At 35.9% G+C, this 13481-nt stretch overlaps 1 protein-coding gene and 1 non-coding gene across 4 annotated transcripts in view; both read left to right on the top strand.

Annotated features, from left to right (window-relative positions):
• MICU3 (mitochondrial calcium uptake family member 3) overlaps positions 1 to 13481 on the top strand; it is a 96924-nt gene that overhangs the window by 14885 nt on the left and 68558 nt on the right. The window lies entirely within an intron of this gene.
• On the top strand, positions 4226 to 4332 carry LOC137756119 (U6 spliceosomal RNA). Its single transcript, XR_011072177.1, has one exon. It is a non-coding gene; the product is annotated as a U6 spliceosomal RNA (small nuclear RNA).

Here is a 13481-nt window from a genome sequence, read left to right as displayed (position 1 = left end):
TTGGAAATATTTGTTTCTAGTCTTTTTCAGAGATTTAAAACTTACTAAATATGCTGTCTTTTTTAATAGCAGTATTGAAGAACATTGGCTTTCAATAGAGTTTCTCTTCATTTTTTCAAACTTAGCAATCTTAGCAATAGAAACAGTTGTTAGCAGAGTTATGGTTAAGAGTGTGGTCTCCAGAGTCAGAATACCTAGATCTGAATCTCCGCTTTCACTGAGGAATCTTGCCAAAGCTAAATAATTTTACATGCTTCGTTTTCCTCATTTGTAAAGTAGGGATAGTAATAGTACCTACATTATAGGATTATTAAGAGGGCTTTAAAAAGGCCAGGCACATAGGAAGTTCTTGTAGGTGTTAGCTATTTTTTTTTTTTTTTTAATTTGTGGCTAAATAGGGACTTTGTGTATGCAGAGCAGCAGTTACTGTGCCACTTGTCAGATTATTGCCTCAGCTCCAGATCTACCTTTCCTTGCCCTGCTTGTGATGCTGCCGCTAGAAATTGCAAATAATGCTCCTTCTTTGCCGGGAGACTGTGACAGGGACGCTGCAGGCAGAGGAGGCTTCTGGCTCTGGCTCTGGCGTGCCTCTCTTCTGCTTGTTCCTCAGGCAGCACTGGGGCGCCCCGTGACACTCATCTTCAGGCTCTCCTGTATCAGTCAGGGGCCAGTCAGAAACAGAAACAGTTAAGGTTTAATATAAAGAATTGTTAACTATTTACAGGGGATTAGCTACTAAGAAGGAATCAAAATTAAAAAGAACACCCTAGGGCTGAGAGAGAGTGCCCAAGGAAGGACCAAAGTTGGAAGGCTGCGGCCTCCCTAGGTTGCGATTCAGGCCTCGTTGGAAGAGGTGTGTTCACCACTAGAGCTTTTCCAAGTTGCTGGGCTGAGGCTGGCGGATAGAGAACCAGAAGCAGGGACTGGCAACCTGGAAGCCTCCTGCTGGGGTGCCATTGGACCAATGCTGGCAGACAGGGAACCATGGACCGGAACTGGCCTGCAGGAGACACTGCCCCCGGCGCCCCCCCAAGCTGGGATGCAGCAGGCCAAGGCTAGTTGGCGGGTGGGGAATCTCAAGTTGGGACTAGCAAGCAGGAAACACCCCCACTGGGGTATAGGTAGGTGAAGGAGACTGACACTGATCTTATTTAATGTTTTTTGTTTGGTTGTTTATAAATGATCCAAAAGACAGGGGACATAGTTAAATCTCCAAATATTCAAGTTCTTCCAGAGAGTAAATTGCCAACTTGATGGGGATGACCTACAAGAACATTTTTAAGGCCTGTATAAGTGAGTAGAGAAAAAGGGCAGATGGGTTGCTCTGTGGTTGGTGTTGTGGAATGAATGTTTTGTGTCTCCCCAAAATTCATATGCTGGAGCCCTAACCCCCAGTGTGGCTGTATTAGGAAACTGGGCCTCCAAGGAAGTAATTAAGGTTAAATGAGGTCATAAGAGTGGGACCCTGATCTGATAGGATTAGTGTCCTTAAAAGAAGAGACACCGGACAGCTTGCCCTCTCTTTCTTTCTGTGCCCACACACTGAGGAAAGGCCATGTGGGGACTTAGAAAGAACGTGGCAATCTACAACCCAGAAAGAGAGCTCGCACCATGACCATGCTGGCACCTTGATCTTGAGCATCTAGTTTCCAGAACAGTGACAAAATAAATTCTGTCACTTAAGCCATCCAGTCTATGATACTTTGTTTTAGCAGCAGGTAAGTTCACGGTGATTCATTTAGGGAAAAGTAGTCCAAACTATTAATGGTATGTTGCGTTTGTTTCTTTCAGTTGTAATCTAGAAAAACTATTTTGGAGTGATTATGTAGCCAGGCCTAGAAGACAGTGGCTCAGTGCATAGCTAGAGGTTTTGTCATTACGGGTCAGCCATCACTCTCAAGAAATAAATAGAATACCACCTATTGTATAATCTAGGTGTTTGGAGCTGAGTCAGGAAGATTGAGAGAAAGGGAGTAGCGTGTGAGGCAGATGAGAGCCACAAGGAAATGCCAGGCAATTGGAATAGTTTTGTCACCATGGACGTATTTAGAGAACTCCCAACTTATAGTGACGCAGAGGTACTGAGCTGCCACATTCTATGTTTGGAGCTGAGGTGCCAATGACTATTTCTGGACCCTGCTGATTGATAGAGAGGATACTCTTCATAAACTGATTCTATTGACCAGGGGAGAAGGAAGTGTGCTCATTTAGTTTTCATTTAATGTTTACGGTTCATGGAGTTAGTATTTATTTGTCCATTTTACAATGAAAATGCTAAAGTTCAGAAATCTCTTTTTCCCAAGTTTACCTAATTAGGAAGTGTTGAAGCTGGCATTTGAACCTAGGCCTGAAGGATTGTAAAATCCACGCACTTTGATTTCAGTGTACCAAGTTGTGTAACGTGGAAGAACACTGGGTTGGGTGTCCTAACACCTGAGTTCTGGTCCCAGACTCATTTGCTGTCTGTGTGGTCCTGACGAAGTCCTCTCTAGCCTCTAGACTAAGCTAACTCTTTTGTAAAATTGAGTTAATATATGTTCTGTTTGCTTTTTTAAAAATAATACACCATTCCACAACTTTTTCTGTCTATGCATATATGAGTATATATATGTGTATGTATCGATATGTACACATATATATGTTTATGTTTCTTTGAAGAATGAACTTTTTAATGGCCACAGACTACTCCATTGATGTGCCATAATTTATTTAACCATTGTCCTGCTGATGGGAATTTTGATTGTTTCTATTTTTTTCACTGTTAGAAGCAGTGCTGCAGTGACTATCCAGGGTTCTTTGTAGACGCAAATGTTAAATTGCTGGGTCCATAGCTATTATATTTTAATAGGCACTGTCAAATTGTTCTTCAAAATGGTTACACTAAGATATACTTTTACCAGCAATAAGTAATGGACTTCCAATGTTCCCCTTCACTTAATATTGTTAAGTTTAATTGTTTTCCCAATTTGAGTGTGAAAAGTGATTTATCATGATTATTATAATTTCCATTTTTCTGGTTACCAGTGAGGTAGAGAATTTTTTGTTTGTTTATAGTTTCCTAGGAATTGCCCATTAGTATCCTTTGCCAACTTTTATTTTTTTATTGACTGATTTCCAGGATATGTCAAAATATTAAATCCTGTTCCTACTTTATAGGTCACAAATATTTTTCTCACCTCAGTCCTTTTTAAAATATATTTTACAGGCCTGTAAACTTAAACACATGTATCATTTCCTTTTTAACACAAATGTGACCATACTGTACATATTGTTCTTGCCTTTTAAACTGATATTATACTGAGATATTAATATATTTATTATAGGTCTCTTATTCTGGTCTTATATTTGGATACTCTTCCAAACTATGGATATGCCATAATTTATGTTTAATGTTGTCTATTTCATTTTCAGTTCTTTTTTAAAATCAGACTTGATAGAGGTTTGTCTATTTTATTAAGTCTTTTCAAATACCACTTTTTTGTGTTTACTGTTTTATTGAGGGGGTTGTTATTTATTTCTGCTTTTATCTTTATTGTTTGTTCCCTTCTGTTTTTGTCAAATTTATCTTATCCTCTTTTTTCGCTTCTTGAGTTGAATACATAGTTCATTTATTTTAAATTCTTAATTGCTCTTTAGTAAATACATGTAAGGATATGAATTTTCCTGTGTCAGTAATGGCTTTGACCAAATTATACAGGTGGCTATTTGTAAGTTCCTAAGTGTCATTTATTTTCAAAAGGCTTGTAATCCCAGTTTTTATTTCTTTTTTAATCCAATAATTGTTTACTTAATGGTGTATCTTAAATTTTCCAAAGTGGCCTTTTTTCTGTCAGTCTTTTGCTATTAAATTTTAGCATTTTTCCATATGCAGCAGGGAATAAGCCTTGAAGGAGTTTGTTTTTTAAAATGGAATATATCCAACTTTTAAAAAGACAATAGACAATAATACTATAATGCATAGCTATGTATGTACTACCAGCTTAAAAAATAAACTATCAACATATATACCTTCCCCCATCATAATCCTCTCTTCCCCAAAGAGGTACCCACTGTTCCAAGTTTGATTTTTATCATTCCCATGTAAGTTTTCATAGTTATATTATAAATGGATGTATCCCTGAATAATATACACTTACTTTGCAATTTAAAAACTTTTACATAAACAGTACCTATCTTTTTATAATTTGTATTTTTAAGATAACGTTTAAGAAATTTATCCGTTTTGGTGCTCGCTTCGGCAGCACATATACTAAAATTGGAACGATACAGAGAAGATTAGCATGGCCCCTGCGCGAGGATGACACGCAAATTCATGAAGCGTTCCATATTTTTTTTAAAGAAAAAAGAAAAAAAAGAAATTTTGACACGTGACTTCTCGTTAATTTATTTTCACTCCTGAATAATACTCTACTATATGAATATTTCATTAAACCTGTATTATAACTTTAACATTTTCATCTTATTGATGTTTTAGTGATGACTAATAAATGGTCAGTTTATATATTCTCTGTTTATTAAAATCAAGGTTAATAAGCACCTTCTTTGTTTTGTTACTCAGATACTTTTTCTTACTTAGTTTTTCCACTTGACCTATCCATTTCTAGTAGAGAAGTGTTGATATCTCAGCCATGATTGTGAGTTAAATTGCATTCTTTTAACAGTTTTTTCATTCTATTATTTTAAGCTATTTTGTTTGTGTGTGTAATATCTTCTTGGTGAATTTTTCTTTGTCCCATTTAATGCTTTTGGTTCTTAATTCCATGTATTTTCAAACATTCTGGGTAATGTTTGACTCTTGTAAGGAATAGTCATAGCTTTTTAAAAAACACAATATGAGACTTGCTCATTTTTAATGAAGAAGTCTAACCCAATCATATTTATTGTAATTATGGACATGTTTGCATTCATTTTTGCTGTATTATGTGAGTGTGAGTTATCTCTTTCCCTTATCACCGGACATTAGATTGGTCCTTTTTTCCTTATCATTTCTCTTCCTCTAGTGGTTCGAAAGTTATACATCCTATTTCTAATCTTCAAGTGGTTACATGTAACTTTAACAAAATATATATATTTTAATATATACATCTGAAACTTGAGGACATAAATCAGTATCAGAAAATTTACCATTCCAAAAAAGATGCATCCTTGAACATGTTTTACTGTGTTGCCTTCCCCACCCCACAGTTTCTGAGGTGAGCTACACTGTTACAATTATTGATTTTTTTAATATTATGCTTTAATTTTTAAGGGAATCATTAACAGTTACAATAAGTTTTACATCCACATTCACTCATTAATTTATTTAGCAAATATTTGAGAGCTTGCTACAAGCCAGAAACTCTTCTAGGCACTTTGGAAACAGGAGTGTAACACTTAAACAAAAATTCCTGCCTTCATGGAATTTATATTATTGCAGAAGGCTGCAGATAGAAATTTTGGATTTGTCAGTATATTTATAGTATGTAAAGGCTAGATGAGATGATTAAGGGAGTAATTATAGATTCAAAAAGAGAGGAGGTCCAAGGATTGGCCCTAGGACTGGCCGTAGGGCAGTACCAACAGAAGTACCAGGAAGGAACTGCCAGGGGAATAGGAGGAAAATGAGGACCGGGTGGGCTTGGACATCACGAAGAATTATTTCAAGGAAAAGAGAGTTATCAACTGGGTCAGACTTTGTGAGATGAAAACTGAGAATTGACCTCTGTATTTAGCAACACGGAGGTCATCAGTGACCTTGACAAGCAGTGTTGGTGGAGTGGCGGAGGGGAGACCTGCTGAAGCAGAGGAAACCAGAGACAGGAAATGCTGGCAGCTTTCCAGTAACCCTGCTGTGAAGAGCAGGAGAGAAGTGGTAGGGAGGGGGATGGTGGCTCTGTGGAGAAGTGGGACCGGAAGCCTTCCAGGACGGGAGAAATGTGCATGCGCTGAAGGGAAGGACTCAGCGGAAGAGGGGGAAGTAGTGAGGTAGGAAGGGCAAGGGAGGTTACTGCAGGAGCAGAGCCCTTGAATAGGCAGAAGAGGGGAGATATACACATTAAACCACTGTGATTACTGCCTCCTTAGAGATACTTTCACTTACCGTCCTATCAAATAATGAGATGATATATGTGAAAGTACTTTGTAAACTTGTAAAGAACCCTATATTGTAAGCTAACATAACAATACAAGTGGAGACTTTAAAGTAAGTGGTCAGTTACTTTTTTTTTTTCCAATTTGATTGCAGCCAGGGAAGTGCTTATTGACTGGTCTTCAGCTGTGTATATTTCCACATAGACACATTTACTAAGCGTCAAAACGTTTCACCTAGAGGACTTTGGGATTTTCCCACACTGAGAATTTGATGTTTAACCTTTTGACCACCCAACAAGCAAAGAAAATGTTACCCCTTTTATCTTCTTAGAAGCTTTTAAATAAGCCTGAAGCCATATGAGAAAGCCAAGTGTAATACTTCCATGAACATCTTTTTAGCTAGAATAAAAACAGATGTGAATAGAATCTCATGTACATCTCATATGATTCTTGCCCAGAAATGATAAAGATCTAAATTCAAATGTCATTTGCTCTTTAATGTTTTATAAAAATGTTGGTACAGTTGCCAATATCAGGTAGGGCCTAATACCAAATGCTCAACCTCCTACATGAAATTAAATACATGTTTTAATCATTCTTTACTTTAAAAAATTAGTATTGATTTAATTTAAAAAACATATTTTTAAAATAAACTACTAAGGATGAGTAATCAAAATAATTTTGCTTAATACAAATGGTTTTATTTTTCCTTCTTCCATTCTTTATTCTCCTGTCTCTGTTTCTCAGCTGCTAAAAGGTAATGCATTATATGGTGTTTAGATAATTGATATAATTGTTTCAAGTTACCTCTTTAGTGTATTACCAGCTTGTAGGCATCAGTTTCTCTAATCGTCAAGTAGTGAATCCTTTATCTGGCATTTAATCTTGCCTCCCTGGGAAAACCAGACCTTACCACAAAGTAAATTTTCGAATTGCTAACCTGAAGTAACATGAGACCATGCCTTGGCAGTGAACCTTTGCTTTCTGTTATTCATGGGAAGGATAATGATGTACTCTGTTGCCTGAAGGCCCTAGTTTCACTACCTTAAGAAATAACAGCTAAGTACTAGTTGCAAAGGTCTGAGTTTGGAAATTCCAGAAAAAATAATTGCATTGAGACAATATTTTTTATTTTGGGGGGGGAAGATGTAATTTAAAAATGTAAGTTTTATCATTTCTACCATTTCTTAAGCCGCTTATCTTATGGCAGCATGACTTAGAGGATCCACAATTACCTGAAAATGATCATTACTTATTTTTATGACTAAATTATGAATGTTATTTTACAGGTGTGTTTAAAATTTTTATTTCCATGTATATATACATGTATATGTTCCATGTTTGTAAGTAACAAAACTGAGATTAAAGATCTAGAATGTAGACTGTTTTGCAATTTCTCAGTAAAACAGAAGATAGCATTTTCTAGAACTAGAAGGAAGATTCCCTAAACATTTTTAGCAAACTTGAAAAGAATGTTAAGCAAGTCCCATAAAATAATTTCCTAAAAAGTGTAAAATGCAATTTTCTAGAACCTGTAAAATGAAAAGAGAATTTTGAATAAAATTTTAAAAATTTTTTATACAATTTTTAATGGTTACACTCCATTTACAGTTATTGCAAAATACTGGCTCTATTCCCCATGTTGTATAATACATCCTCGTAGCCTGTCTTACACCCAATAGTTTGTACCTCCCACTTCCTGACCTCTGTGTTGCCCCTCCCCTCTCTCTCCCCACTGGTAACCACTAGTTTGTTCTCTACATCTGTGAGGCTGCTTCTTTTTTGTAATATTCACTAGTTTGTTGTATTTTTTGGATTCCACATGTAAGTGATATCATACAGTATTTATCTTTGTCTGACTTATTTCACTTAGTATAATGCCCTCCAAGTCCATCCATGTTGCTGCAAGTGGCAAAACTTCATACTTTTTTATGGCTAACTAGTATTCCATTGTGTGTGGAATACTACTTTATCCATTCCTCTGTGGATGGACACTTAGGTTGCTTCCATATCTTGGCAATTGTAAATAATGCTGCTATGAGCATTGGGGTGCATGTATCCTTTCAAATTAGTATTTTTGGTTTTTGGGTTTTTTTTGTTTTTTGTTTTTGGTATATACCCAAGAGTGGAATTGCTGGGTCATATGGTAATTCTATTTTTTGTTTTTTAAGAAACTTTCATACTGTTTTCCTCAGTGGCTGCACCAATTTACATTCCTACCAACAGTGTACGAGGATTCCCTTTTCTCTACGTTCTTGCCAACATTTATTATATGTTTTCTTTTTGATGATAGCCATTGTGACAAGTGTGAGGTGATATCTCATTGTGGTTTTGATTTTCATTTCCCTGATGCTTAGCAATGTTAAGCATTTTTTCATGTGCCTGTTGACCATCTGCATTTCCTCTTTGGAAAACTGTCTATTCAATTCTTCTGCCCATTTTTTATTTGGGTTGTTTGATTTTTTTGATGTTGAGTTGTATGAGCTATTTATATATGTTGGATATTAATCCCTTTGGTCATATCATTTGCAAATATTTTCTCCCATTCAGTAGGTGGTCTTTTCATTTTGTCAGTGGTTTCCTTTGCTGTGCAAAAGCCTTTAAGTTTAATTAGGTCCCATTTGTTTATTTTTGCTTTTATTTCCTTTACTTTAGGAGAGGGACCCAAAAAAATATTGCTGCAATTTATATCAGAGAGTGTTCTGCCTATGTTTTCCTCTAGGAGTTTTATAGTATCCAGTCTTACATTTAGGTCTTTAATCCATTTTGAGTTTATTTTTGTATATGGTGTTAGAGAATATTCTAATTTGATTCTTTTATGGTATCTGTCGAGTTTCCCCAGTACCAATTATTAAAGAGACTGTCTTTTCTCCATTGTATATTCTTGCCTCCTTTGTTGTAGATTAACTGACCATAAGTGCATGGGTTTATTTCTGGGCTCTCTGTCCTGTTCCATTGATCTATGTGTCTGTTTTTGTGCTAGTACCATACTGTTTTGAATACTGTAGCTTTGTAGTGTAGTCTGATGTCAGGGAGCATGAATTCTCCAGCTCTGTTCTTTTTTCTCAAGGTTGCTTTGGCTGTTCAGGTTCTTTTGTGTTTCCATACAAATTTTAAAATTATTTGTTATAGTTCTTTGAAAAATGCCATTGGTATTTTTGATAGGGATTGCATTGAATGTGTAGATTGCCTTGGATAGTATAGTCATTTTAACAATATTGATTCTTCCAGTCCAAGAACATGGTATATCTTTCCATCTGTTTGTGTTGTCTTCAATTTCTTTCATCAGAGTCTTATGGTTTTCAGAATAGAGATCTTTTGCCTCCTTAGGTATGTTTATTGCTAGGTGTTTTATTCTTTTTGATGTGGTGGTAAATGGGATTGTTTCCTTAATTTCTGTTTCTGGTACTTCATTATTAGTGTATAGAAATGCAACAGATTTCTGTATATTAATTTTGTATACTGCAACTTTTCCAAATTCATTGATGAGCTCTGGTAGTTTTCTGCTGGTGTCTATAGGATTTTCTATGTATAGTACCATGTCATCTGCAAACAGTGACAGTTTTACTTCTTCCTTTCTAATTTGGATTCCTTTTATTTCTTTTTCTTCGTTGACTGCTGTGGCTAGGACTTCCAAAACCGTGTTGAATAAAAGTTGCAAGAGTGGCAATCCTTGTATTGTTCCTGATCTTAGAGGAAATGCTTTCAGCTTTTCACCATTGAGTATAATATTAGTTGTGGGTTTGTCATATATAGGCCTTATTATGTTGAGGTATGTTCCCTCTATGCCCGCTTTCTGGAGAGTTTTTATCATAAATGGATGTTGAATTTTATCAGAAGCTTTTTCTGCATCTATTGAGATGATTATATGGTTTTTTAATCTTTAATTTGTTAATGTGGTGTATCACATTGATTGATTTGCGGGTATGGAAAAATCCTTGCATCCCTGGAATAAATCCCACTTGATCATGATGTGTGATCCTTTTAATGTATTGTTAGATTCAGTTTGCTAGTATTTTGTTGAGGATTTTTGCATCTATGTTCATCAGTGATATTGGCCTGCAATTTTCTTTGTGATATCTTTGTCTGGTTTTGGTATCAGGATGATGCTGGCCTCATAAAATCTGTTCAGAAGTGTTCCTTCCTTTGCAATTTCCTGGAAACAGTAAAATGAAAAGGCAAATTTAAAGTCTCTTCTACCTCTAGATTTCTGTGATTTCATTTTTCTGTTGTGTTACCTTAAGCTTACAAATAAGATAATTTATGGGCCAACACTGTGATCCATTCCGGGTAGTTGTCAGTAGCACTTTTGCAAGATCTTTTTGATATAAAAAATTCCATTTCCTTAACAAAATATGCCACATCTAAAAATATTGCACTGATACCTTAACTTAAACTTACAATATCTGTATTTTTCCTGTTCTGTGAAAAATGGTTCTATAAAAAATTTTAACATATCTAATTAGAATATGCCCACTAGAAGCCAAGAAAGCATAATTGTATAACATTTAATAGTAATATTTGGAGAGGGCAGACAGCAGAAGCAAGAAGAACTACAATGCTGCAGCCCGTGGAACAAAAACCACATTCACAGAAAGACAGACAAGATGAAAAGGCAGAGGGCTATGTACCAGATGAAGGAACAAGATAAAACCCCAGAAAAACAACTAAATGAAGTGGAGATAGGCAACCTTCCAGAAAACGAATTCAGAATAATGATAATGAAGGTGATCCAGGACCTCGGAAATAGAATGGAGGCAAAGATCGAGAAGATGTAAGAAACGTTTAACAAAGACCTAGAAGAATTAAAGAACAAAAAAACAGAGATGAACAATACAATAACTGAAATGAAAACTATACTAGAAGGAATCAATAGCAGAATAACTGAGGCAGAAGAAGGGGTAAGTGACCTGGAAGACAGAATGCTGGAATTCACTGCTGCGGAACAGAATAAAGAAAAAAGAACGAAAAGAAATGAAGACAGCCTAAGAGACCTCTGGGACAACATTAAATGCAACAACATTCACATTATAGGGGTCCCAGAAGGAGAAGAGAGAGAGAAAAGACCAGAGAAAATATTTGAAGAGATTATAGTCGAAAACTTCCCTAACATGGGAAAGGAAATAACCACCCAAGTCCAGGAAGCACATAGAGTCCCAGGCAGGATAAACCCAAGGAGAAACACGCCGAGACACATGGTAATCAAATTGGCAAAAATTAAAGACAAAGAAAAATTATTTAAAGCAGCAAGGGAAAAATGACAAATAACATACAAGGGAACTCCCATAAGGTTAACAGCTGATTTCTCAGCAGAAACTCTACACGCCAGAAGGGAGTGGCATGATATACTTAAAGTGATGAAAGGGAAGAACCTACAATCAAGATTACTCTACCCGACAAGGATCTCATTCATATTCGATGGAGAAATCAAAAGCTTTACAGACAAGCAAAAGCTAAGAGAATTCAGCACCACCAAACCAGCTCTACAACAAATGCTAAAGGAAATTCTCTAAGTGGGAAACACAAGAGAAGAAAAGGACCTACAAAAACAAACCCAAAACAATTAAGACAGTGGTCGTAGGAACATACACATCAATAATTACCTTAGACGTGAATGGATTAAATGCTCCAACCAAAAGACACAGGCTTGCTGAATGGATACAAAAACAAGATCCATACATATGCTGTCTACGAGAGACCCACTTCAGACCTAGGGACACATACAGACTGAAAGTGAGGGGAAAAAGATACTCCATGCAAATGGAAATCAAAAGAAAGCTGGAGTAGCAATACTCATATCAGATAAAATAGACTTTAAAATAAAGAATGTTACAAGAGACAAGGAAGGACACTACATAATGATCAAGGGATCAATCCAAGAAGAACATATAACAATTATATATGCACCCAACATAGGAGCACCTCAATACATAAGGCAACTGCTAACAGCTATAAAAGAGGAAATCGACAGTGACACAGTAATAGTCAGGGACTTTAACACATCACTTACACCAATGGACAGATCATCCAAAATGAAAATAAATAAGGAAACAGAAGCTTTAAATGACACAATAGACCAGATAGATTTAATTGATATTTATAGGACATTCCACCCAAAAACAGCAGATTACACTTTCTTCTCAAGTGCGCACGGAACATTCTCCAGGATAGATCACATCTTGGGTCACAAATCCAGCCTCAGTAAATTTAAGAAAATTGAAATCATATCAAACATCTTTTCTGACCACAACGCTATGAGATTAGAAATGAATTACAGGGAAAAAAATGTAAAAACCACAAACACATGGAGGCTAAACAATACGTTACTAAATAACCAAGAGATCACTGAAGAAATCTAAGAGGAAATCAGAAAATACCTAGAGACAGATGACAATGAAAACACGATGATCCAAAACCTATGGGATGCAGCAAAAGCAGTTCTAAGAGGGAAGTTTATAGCTATACAAGCCTACCTCAAGAAACAAGAAAAATCTCAAATAAACAATCTAACCTTACACCTAAAGGAACTAGAGAAAGAAGAAGAAAGAAAACCCAAAGTTAGCAGGAGAGAAATCATAGAGATCAGAGCAGAAATAAATGAAATAGAAACAAAGAAAACAATAGCAAAGATCAATAAAACTAAAAGCTGGTTCTTTGAGAAGATAAACAAAATTGATAAACCATTAGCCACTCATCAAGAAAAAGAGGGAGAGGACTCAAATCAATAAAATTAGAAATGAAAAAGGAGAAGTTACAACAGACACTGCAGAAATACAAAGCATCCTAAGAGACTACTACAGCAACTGTATGCCAATAAAATGGACAACCTGGAAGAAATGGACAAATGCTTAGAAAGGTATAACCTTCCAAGACTGAACCAGGAAGAAATAGAAAATATGAACAGACCAATCACAAGTAATGAAATTGAAACTGTGATTAGAAATCTTCCAACAAACAAAAGTCCAGGACCAAATGGCTTCACAGGTGAATTCTATCAAATATTTAGAGAAGAGCTAACACCCATGCTTCTCAAACTCTTCCAAAAAATTGCAGAGGAAGGAACACTCCCAAACTCATTCTATGAGGCCAGCATCACCCTGATACCAAAACCAGACAAAGATACTACTAAAAAAGAAAATTACAGACCAATATCACTGATGAATATAGATGCAAAAATCCTCAACAAAATTCTAGGAAACAGAATCCAACAACACATTAAAAGGATCATACACCATGATCAAGTGGGATTTATCCTAGGGATGCAAGGATTCTTCAATATACGCAAATCAATCAATGTGATACACCATATTAACAAATTGAAGAATAAAAATCATATGATCATCTCAATAGACGCAGAAAAAGCTTTTGACAAAATTCAACACCGATTTATGATAAGAACTCTCCAGAAAATG

The sequence above is a fragment of the Eschrichtius robustus genome, chromosome 21 (assembly GCF_028021215.1).
Source record: "Eschrichtius robustus isolate mEscRob2 chromosome 21, mEscRob2.pri, whole genome shotgun sequence".
Lineage (NCBI taxonomy): Eukaryota > Metazoa > Chordata > Mammalia > Artiodactyla > Eschrichtiidae > Eschrichtius > Eschrichtius robustus.
The sequence above is the reverse complement of the archived record's forward strand: the minus strand, read 5'-3'. Positions and strand labels throughout refer to the sequence as shown.